Genomic DNA, 9,345 nt, shown 5'->3' on the forward strand with positions numbered 1-9,345 from the left:
GATAATACGAATATAAAGACGGGAAAGTATGCGCCGTCCGTGTAAGCATTCTACGGTTACGTAAACGGTCGGAAACGTCACTGTACCCCTTTCTCCTTCCAACGGGTTGGAGAACCGGTGGATCTCTATTTTTATATCAACCGATATATCGGTCGATCAAGCTTAACCGTTCATAACTATCGCATCGTCGGTATTTTTATTCGGTCAACGTCATCGTCACGGAGATTACGTAAAGTAGGGAGGAGGGGAGGCTTTGGTTCGTAAAGGTTATCAAATCTGGGTTATCTCTGCGAAAAACAGAGTACAACGTGGAAATTTGCGTCAACGAATTAAATTCGTTTCGATCGATTGGAATATATATATATATTTTCTGAAATCGAATACAACAATTTCTCGGATCTGAATGGCGAATCTCTCGATCGAGAACGTGGAACCGAAGGACGATGTTCCGTCAGTGGCGCGGTGAAAAAGCAATATTGATCTTATGCTAATTTTCCACTGAGTTATGAAGGCTTCGTGCCGAATGGGATAATTTATTCCCTTGTTAATACCAACTTGTATACCTACAGTTGGACATGCGCGCTACCACCCGATTACGGAGAAATCATACTCGCGATAGAAAATATTCGTGGATGATACCACCGACTTTGCAAGGTTTCACGTTTATAATTTTAGGATCTACTCGAATTTCAACGAATGTTTTACAATGTTCATTTTCGCAAATATGTGTTATCATCGTATAAAAAAAAAAGAACAAATCCTCGAGAATAATCTAACCAACCTCATCGATCATTTCACTCTCTAACGATTATCGATTTTATTCGAAGCCATCGTAATAAAAAAAAATTGGACACGATTCACAATTTCGCTTGGTTCACGGACTGCGAACTGTTGTTGCATCGAAAACAACGGCACGTTATTACGTTGCATACATTTGCGAACGAAGGTTGAACGAAGCGGTGGTCCGTAAAGAACCGTAGGAGTTAATCAAGCATTTTCAACGTATTGCCACGAAGGAGAAACGGATAAGAGAAATGTGGAAAGACGGTGAATACCTGTGATATGAGCGTGATTAGGGGTTGGCGCGCGTTGCGGACGAGGGATTTGAGGTTAGAGGATTTGTAGTACAAATACGACATGTGGACCGACCAGCCGACCAACCCGTACGACCGTACGATCCTCTGTATAACGACCGCTATAGGATAGGTGGTAGGAGAGGCGCATCAAGCGCGCGTAACACGGCTATGGTCTCCTCGTTACAGCCGCACAACTACCAAATTGCATTACTGCAGCGAGCAATCTCTGCGTTGCTTCAGAGTCTTGCTGCGAGTCTCTGACAGTCTCTGACAGTCCCCCAAAAGGATTTCTACAGTTCCACCTCTTGCTCCGAGCCATGTAGTACATGTTTCGTGACCTCAAAGGAACCAGAGTCTAGATTAAGTTGCCGTTTCCTAGAATGACCCCCGACTCTCTAAAATTATTACAGATAGGTAGATCTGGTAGTAATTCGAGCATTTAGAGGTCGCTCTCTAAAATTCGAACTCGCGTGGTACGATAAAACTCGCTCTTTTGTGTCTTTTCGCCAAGATCAACATCGGTGCGGAATTATTCGGCGTGTGTTTCCAGATTGTTAAAACAGGCTCGAATACCGCTTGTTTGTTTATTTCTTCAAAGTAAACGATTGCTCCAAGTGTACCGCTTCTACGTTGTTTCTCTATCTTTCCATAAATAATCTAATGTATGTAGATTTATTCCTACGCTTTTACTACCCCAATGTCTCGTTCGTCGTGCTTTTACCAGTTTTCGACCGTTATATTTTCCAGATCGAAAGCACAAAGAAATTTTCTATATTACTTATTACGTGTAAAGAGTATTTACACGATATCCAAGCATGGTCGCTTGGAATCGACGTGGACGGGTAAATCGATGTTGAAGAAATTAGTGAAAAATTAAGATTTTTTTACCTGCAATTAAACGTAATATGCCAATCTACGGATCTTTTTTGGATAGCAAGTGGTGAGAAAATTTGATACGGTAAGCATTCTTGGTCATTGTGCCTGGAAACGGAAAACAGGAAGGTTTGGGCAATGGAATCATTAATCCAACGATAAACACATCCGTGGCATACAGAGTTCCAGTGTTTGCGTAACAACAATAACGCCGCAAGCGTTGTGCATCTGGTTGCAGAGATATGGCGGGTCACGTACGTCATTATTGCGCGGTCGATGCAACAAATTTTTTGGCGGGTCAGCTCGATAAAGTCTGGTGTTTTTAAATGTACGAACGGGGCCAACTCGATAGGTTATCTTAAATAAAATGTAGAGTTCGATATGATTGAATATCTGGTTGCACCAACTACTCGCTGTATTTTGATTTCATTTTACGATCGGTATGCTCTCGATTCGCCAATAACTTCCATTCGTTTTGATTCTCGATTTACATATACGTATATATATAAATGCCAATGGTGGATAACAATGGAACGTAATAAAAGAAAAAATGTTTCGTTCGATTCGTTTGAAAAATTTTTTCAAAATTTCGAGCGAGGAAAAGCGTCTCTCTTGAAGAGAATGGATAATTCGGAGCGTGTGTCTATTAGTACGGATAACTATCCGTGGGATTCGTAATTTAGTTTCTAGTTTATCTTCGATCGAAGGTAGCACGATTCGCGGTCGCGAAGGCGTAGAGTACAGGTAGGTAAACGATGAGTTAGAGTTGCGGCAAACTTCGAAATGCCATCTGTTCGCGGAACGGTTACATACCGTATAAATTGGAATTTCAAATTTTATTTTCCCTTCAATTTTCGAGCACAAAGCTTAATTAATTACGTTCGATCCTCTCGAGTAGAACGAACAAACGTTTGATTTCGAGGGTTGGTTGTGTCGCGCGAGATGGAATAAAATACGATCAAAGACGAATCGAAGCGGAGGACGAGCCGAGGATGGAATGGTTAATCATTCTCTCTCGCTCGTGCGTCGAATGATCGGGGGGGAAAGTAACGAAAGCACACGTTCCGCTCTGAGAAACGGCGCAACGACGAAACTTTGTTATGTGTTACGCGTGTTAAATTACCTTCGTAATGTCTACAATGCACTATTACCCAGTTTACAAGAGGTACGACTCAAGTTTCTGATTGCATTTACCAGTTTTCAGTTTGTCGACGGGTATGTTTCTCCTCTTTGAATACCTTCAACATCTTCGAATGTTTTCGCACCGGAATGGCGGCCATTTCTAAAAACTAATCGTTTCCTCTCGTATTAAATATCTTTTTTTTTGTACATCACCAACGAACCATTTATGGATTATTGCCATCTATCGAACGATCATTTCTCTTCGAATGCTTGCGCGTAAATTTTTCGCTATACAATGGCTTCGTATATAATTGTACTATACTGTAGCTGTAATTACAGGGACATTTTTCAGTCACGCCTTTAACTCTTGAAGCCGATCGAACCGGAAATCGAATGAATCGTCTCCACCACTGTTACTCTTGTTACCACGATCACTATCATCGGCCGTTCACCGACGTCCACTATACCTTTTCAATGCATAACGACAGTCAATTCAATTTGAATCGCGGCCAAGCTCGACAGGACGGTTAATTTCGCATCGAATGACGGCCCGGTTTTCTGAATTTCCAGTACGCCGTTCATTCAACTGGATTGTATAGATTGCGTATTTTTTCGCATTTTTCCCCTAATTATAATTTGTTACGTCGTACGTATATGGTTTATTACGCATAGATATATAAAAATTGATTAAATAAGATAGTTAAAATTGAGATTTATTAGAAGTTTAATTACGTTTAAGAGAATTATTATCGTCGATCTAGTTGCAAAATTATTGCTTTTCATCGTTTCTCTCTCTCTTATTCTCTCACTCTCGCTTTTCCTTCCGCTATCTCGATCATCCTCGATATCCTTGTTCCTCGTGTGTACAATAGCAAATGGCGTGCTTAGTTGGAGAATGAATGAAACGAAGGCGTGGCGCGCGCGTACGTTGATTCATAGTGTCTATCGAGAATTGATTTGCGTGGAACAATCGAGAACGATTCATTTCGATTTCTTTTCTGTTTTCCCGATTAATCGTCAGAAATTACAACATGCAGAAAATCACATTCTTTTTCGATGTTGTTACGCGATATTCTGTAAATAATATCGATTATCGATCGCAATTGACAATTTTCTATGAGAAATTTATATAGAGTACTTTTTTAGACGTGCTTTCAATTTAACGATGAATTGATTATAAAGATCGCACGATTATCCGCGTTATAAAATGAATATAACGGTTCGACAGACATTACGTACATCCAATAACTCTTGGATATCGACATTTTCGTAGCGAGAAGAGTTCGTTTGGATAGAGAAGTGCAGCGCATTGACTGATCCGATAACTATTTGAATTTATAATGATCAGAGTTGGTATTTCAAAGATTTACCGATTCGAGTGGTATTCAGAGATAAGCCATAGATCGAGCAGGCTAAAGAAGCTGGATTAATCGATAAGATAGTTAATAATTTCGAAGGGATAAAATGTTAATCGTAAAAATGGATTGGGGAAAGTATCGATATCTTTCGAAAACGCTGATTAAGAAAACAAAGATATCGTATCTTTATGATCCGGTTATATATATATATTCGCGAGAAGGGAATGCCTTGGTATATTTTTTTCTGTTATCCATTTTTAATATTCGCATCGCATTCTACGTTATTATAAATTGCGCTCATTATTGTTGGAATGAGTGCAGAGTGTTGTGTTTTTATGCTAGTTATTATATCGTGACTATAGAGACACATTTATAGTCCAAGAAAAATTTATTTTCCAAGAAAAATGATAGTACGTACGAGATAAAATGGTGCGCGAAGAGATACAGTTCGATTTTTATTGCACGATGATATGGTAATCCGACAAAGTGAACAATTCTGTAAAACGATTATTCAAAAGAAGGGAACAGCTATTTTTCTTATTCAATGGAGAATAGATTGAAAAATGAATTTTTTTTTTTTTTTTTTAAATTGAAATACGATTCGTGAGAATTAATTACTTTTTGATAATCTACTGTTATTTCGTTCGATCCTTTGAGATGATCGTTCCCGTTTCGAAATTTAATCTTTATAAATAAAGATTAAAAAGAATCTTTTTATTTGGTTAAAATTTCCTTATTTTTTGATGCATTTATATAATATACACGCAATTAAAAAAGGAGCGTTATTAATTGTATTTTGATAATTATTTGCAGAATTGACATCAATTAAATAATAATAACAATATTTTAATTGACGAATTATTTTATTAATTAATTTTTTGACAATATAATAATACTTTTCGTTACTGTAAGATTAATTTAATTGAAATATTAATAAAAAATATTAATAAATGTAATTGAAGAGTAATAATAAATACACGTAAATATTTTTTCTTCTCAAGATTTGATCGAAAGCGTAATTTTCGTTTAAACTATGTGAAACTATGAATAGTTTGAGGTGTACGTAAAATAATATCTATAATCGAAAGTTTTAATTTGTGGTAACAAAAAATATTAACGAGACCATATATATTGAACTTTTTACTAATAATTAAATAATTTATGGATGACAATTTGGATTGTGATAAGATTTTTTAACGCAAGTGTTCTCTATCCTTTGGTAGCCATTGATCAATGCGATCGCAGTGACGCGCTTGACAGTTTGCACGGAGTGACCAACCGCGATACTATGGTTGTACAGTGAGCAGGGTTTGAGCGATCTCGCACGGTCGATGGACTCGCATAAATTAGAAGCGTTAATATGCGTTAGGACAATCCCATCTCGGTTATTGCCCAAGGGATCACATCGTAGCTCGTATTCCTATTGTATTTCTCGTTCCATCGCAATTTTGCAGGATATGAATCATAATAATAAATCATAAATTATTATATTTTTTGGGTGGGAGCAATTAATAGTGGAAAAGAAAGAATGATCCATATAATTTTTATCATGTTTAATTGCTTTTTTGTTCTAGCGTTCGAATTTTTTTTTTTTTACAGAAAATTAATTTATTTGACGTTTTATTTTTTTCAAACAATGGTATTTCAGATGGTAAAAATATACTTATTTACGATATTATCAAAAATTGCGTAATTTATATACATCTCGTACATTCAAAAGTGTATATGTAATTATTATTCTTCATGAGAAGAAAAATAATTTACAGATTAATATATATGTATTATAAAAAAACATTACGGAATGAATTTGATTACGGCGGTTTGGTCGTAGCGTGTGTTGGCGATGCCGATGTCGCTGGTGCTGATTGGTCGAGTGGAACGCGGCGACAGCGCCTATTGGTTGGCGCGCGGATGTGCGTTCGATAGCTTGGCTCGAACCTCCAGTACCCGGCAGAGCCTCGTACGGGAAACTACTTCGTTTATGTATCGTTAGGAGCACCGAAACTACAAACCTCGTGCCTACGTTACTTTTCGCCGTCCGTTCTTCTCGTTTTTTCCTTCCTGTGTCGGCCTTCTTTTTGTGAACACGGTGATCGACTCGTCTCTCTGGTTCTGTTTTTTACCCCATCGTATATTGGTTTCGTTAACCGTCGCACCAGAGTCAAGTTTGCGACGCCGTTGTTTTTTTCCGGCAGTCAAGTCAACGACGTGACTCTACGAATCTTCCGACCGCCGCCGGGTGTCGTTACGTGCTTTTATTGTGACTGAACTCTTTTGTGTTCCGCGAGCTTTCGTTTATCCAGTGCCCTTTTTGTTGCTTTTTAAGGATTTTTCTTCTACATTCTGCGAAATCGACTCGGGAGATTGCCTCTTCTCTATCAAGCTTATCGTTCCTGGTAAGTGTTTCTTTTTTTTTTTAAATTAATCTTTTTCCCATTGCCATTTTGCTGATCATTCTTCTTCTACGTTTTCTACGTTTCTTATTTACATTTTGTATCGTATTCCTCGAATTTATCGCGTATTCATACGATAACGAACGTTGTTTATAGCAGTAATGGAACAAGTAAAATAAAAATATCAAGTATTTCTCAATTTTGACATGTTATTGGATCATGAACTGATGTTTACGTTTTCGAAATCCCATTATGTAATTGATATATGAGGTCAAGTAACATGAATTTTTCGATATCTATATACACAACAGTTATTTACTAACGCGCAAATACATTTGTCAAAAATCATGAACGTTTAATCTTACGGATTCGACGTAAAATCTATACTCAAAGAAGTCGTAAATATTTGTCGACCTCGAAAGCATTTCACTCGAGACGTTTCTCAACGTCGTTACCGCTTCCGCGTTGACATTTGTCATGCTTCATTCAATATTTGACTTTTCTCGGCTACGATTCATACACACGAATTTTATTGGATGATTAAATCTACAATAAGAACGATAATCTTTATATAGAGACAATACGGTTATCGAATATTTGTCGTTCGAAAAAGGAGCTTTTTTAAAAAAGTTTTATGATCGATACGATTGGTCTTTTAATTGCATAGGAATGCGGAAGTTTAAACTCGTAGAATCTGATCGCACATTTCTTGTCGGTTCATCGAACTTTGTTCTCTAACGTAGTTCGTATACTACGAGACTCGTACCTGTTCTCTTGTAAATTGTACTGTTTCGAGATTTAAACCTTGCACACGTTCGTAGCGTGAGAATGCCGGGATTTTCTGAATTTCGGGGATGTTTGTCGCGCACGTCGAAAAATAAGTCACCACGATAGCTTACAGTGAGGAATTGGACTAGTAACTTGCAAACGTTCTTTTTCTTTCCTGGCAGCATCTTGCGTCACCAAAGAATTCGCTTTCGAGAGAATACAAATCCCGTTGTTTTTCCGCTATCTTTTATATTTTTCCACCGATATCTAAACGTTAAATTTTTATTTTATTTTTTTTTTCTTTACAGAATTTACGAAACTCGATTTATTTTTTTATAAATTTATACGTATATTTAAAATAAATTTTTAACCTTTGCCATATAATTCACGATGATCTCGATCGGGATGATAGCGATCATCGATCGTTTGCAAATTTTTCTACTTTATTTATATTTTCCTCGCACGATTATAATTTTATCTTCGCGAAGTAGAAAATCGGTGAATGAAAAATATTCTTTTCCACGTACGGCGGTGAATAGGTTCAGCTATCCCGTTTCCCATTACAGTTGTACGAATTATTTATAGAATATATCGCTATATCTGCAATATGTAGATAACCACGCCGCATCGATATTGGTTTTATGTTGGCGGCGAACCTCGCACACGTGTACATATATTTGTTTCGAATGCAAAGGGTTGCGAGCCAGGTTATCGAGCGAGACCGGTATTTCCGTATAAATGTATACGTAGCGTAAGTGTATCGAGCACGATCAATTTTAAGAATCTGGATGCGAGGCAACGAGAGGCATAAATTATTTTTTAACGAGATGGAAAGTCTTTCGATTTCGTCGGTAGATACATTGTTCGCAGAATCATAAAGAAAAGGTGCCGTCTGATGTTGGAAATAAAAACGAATGCTAAAAGTGAAATGTTTCTCATTTTCTTCTTCTTCTTCTTTCTTTCTTTCTTTTTCACTTTACGACGCCCGTTATCGCGAAACGGAATTCGCACGCGAAAAGATGAAAATCTTTTTCTTCTCGTGCTCAATCGTACCTCGGTTTTTTTCGTTCTCTCTTCGCGTGTACATCGTAAGGACACAACAAGTCGGCCATACGTCTTACGATTTCGTTAAATACATACGATGAAAAGTTAAATTGCAATTGTTCGGAAGGAGAATCGTTAAAAATCGGGCAACGAATTTCATTCAATTCTTCTTCCTTTTACGAAGAAGAAATCTGAATAGTTGGAAGATCCACTTTAATCCTCGACTTCGTAATGGCAAACAATTAAAAGCGTAGAATTCTTCTTCTGTGTTTCCCTCTCTCTCTCTCTCTCTCTCTCTCTCTAAGGTTTATTATTTGCCGTGGCAACAAAACAATACAGAAAAACGCGTTATTAGAGGAAAAGAAAGGGAAGGGAATTGCTTTGGTGCGGTAGGCGTCCGGAAAAACGGAATTCGTTAAAGTTCTTTTTTTTTTTTCTTTTTCGTTGCGCGACAGGAAAGACTCAGATTATATCTTATTACACGTGAGAACTCTGTTGGCGCATTATCTTGCCGCGATATTTCAAGATTGTAATCGTATCCGCGATAATTCGCGCTTCTGCATAATAATATCCACGTGAGAAAGTGAGGGAAGTTTATACGTTTTTTATATCGCGTACCTTTGACCGCGAACGAGAAGGGAATATTCTTTTTCTAAATTTAAGATTCAAGAAAATACGAGGGTAAAAATAACAATCGTCCCCCCCCCCCCC

This window comes from Apis dorsata, unplaced genomic scaffold (assembly GCF_000469605.1).
Source record: "Apis dorsata unplaced genomic scaffold, Apis dorsata 1.3 scaffold_92, whole genome shotgun sequence".
NCBI classification, from domain to species: Eukaryota; Metazoa; Arthropoda; class Insecta; order Hymenoptera; family Apidae; genus Apis; species Apis dorsata.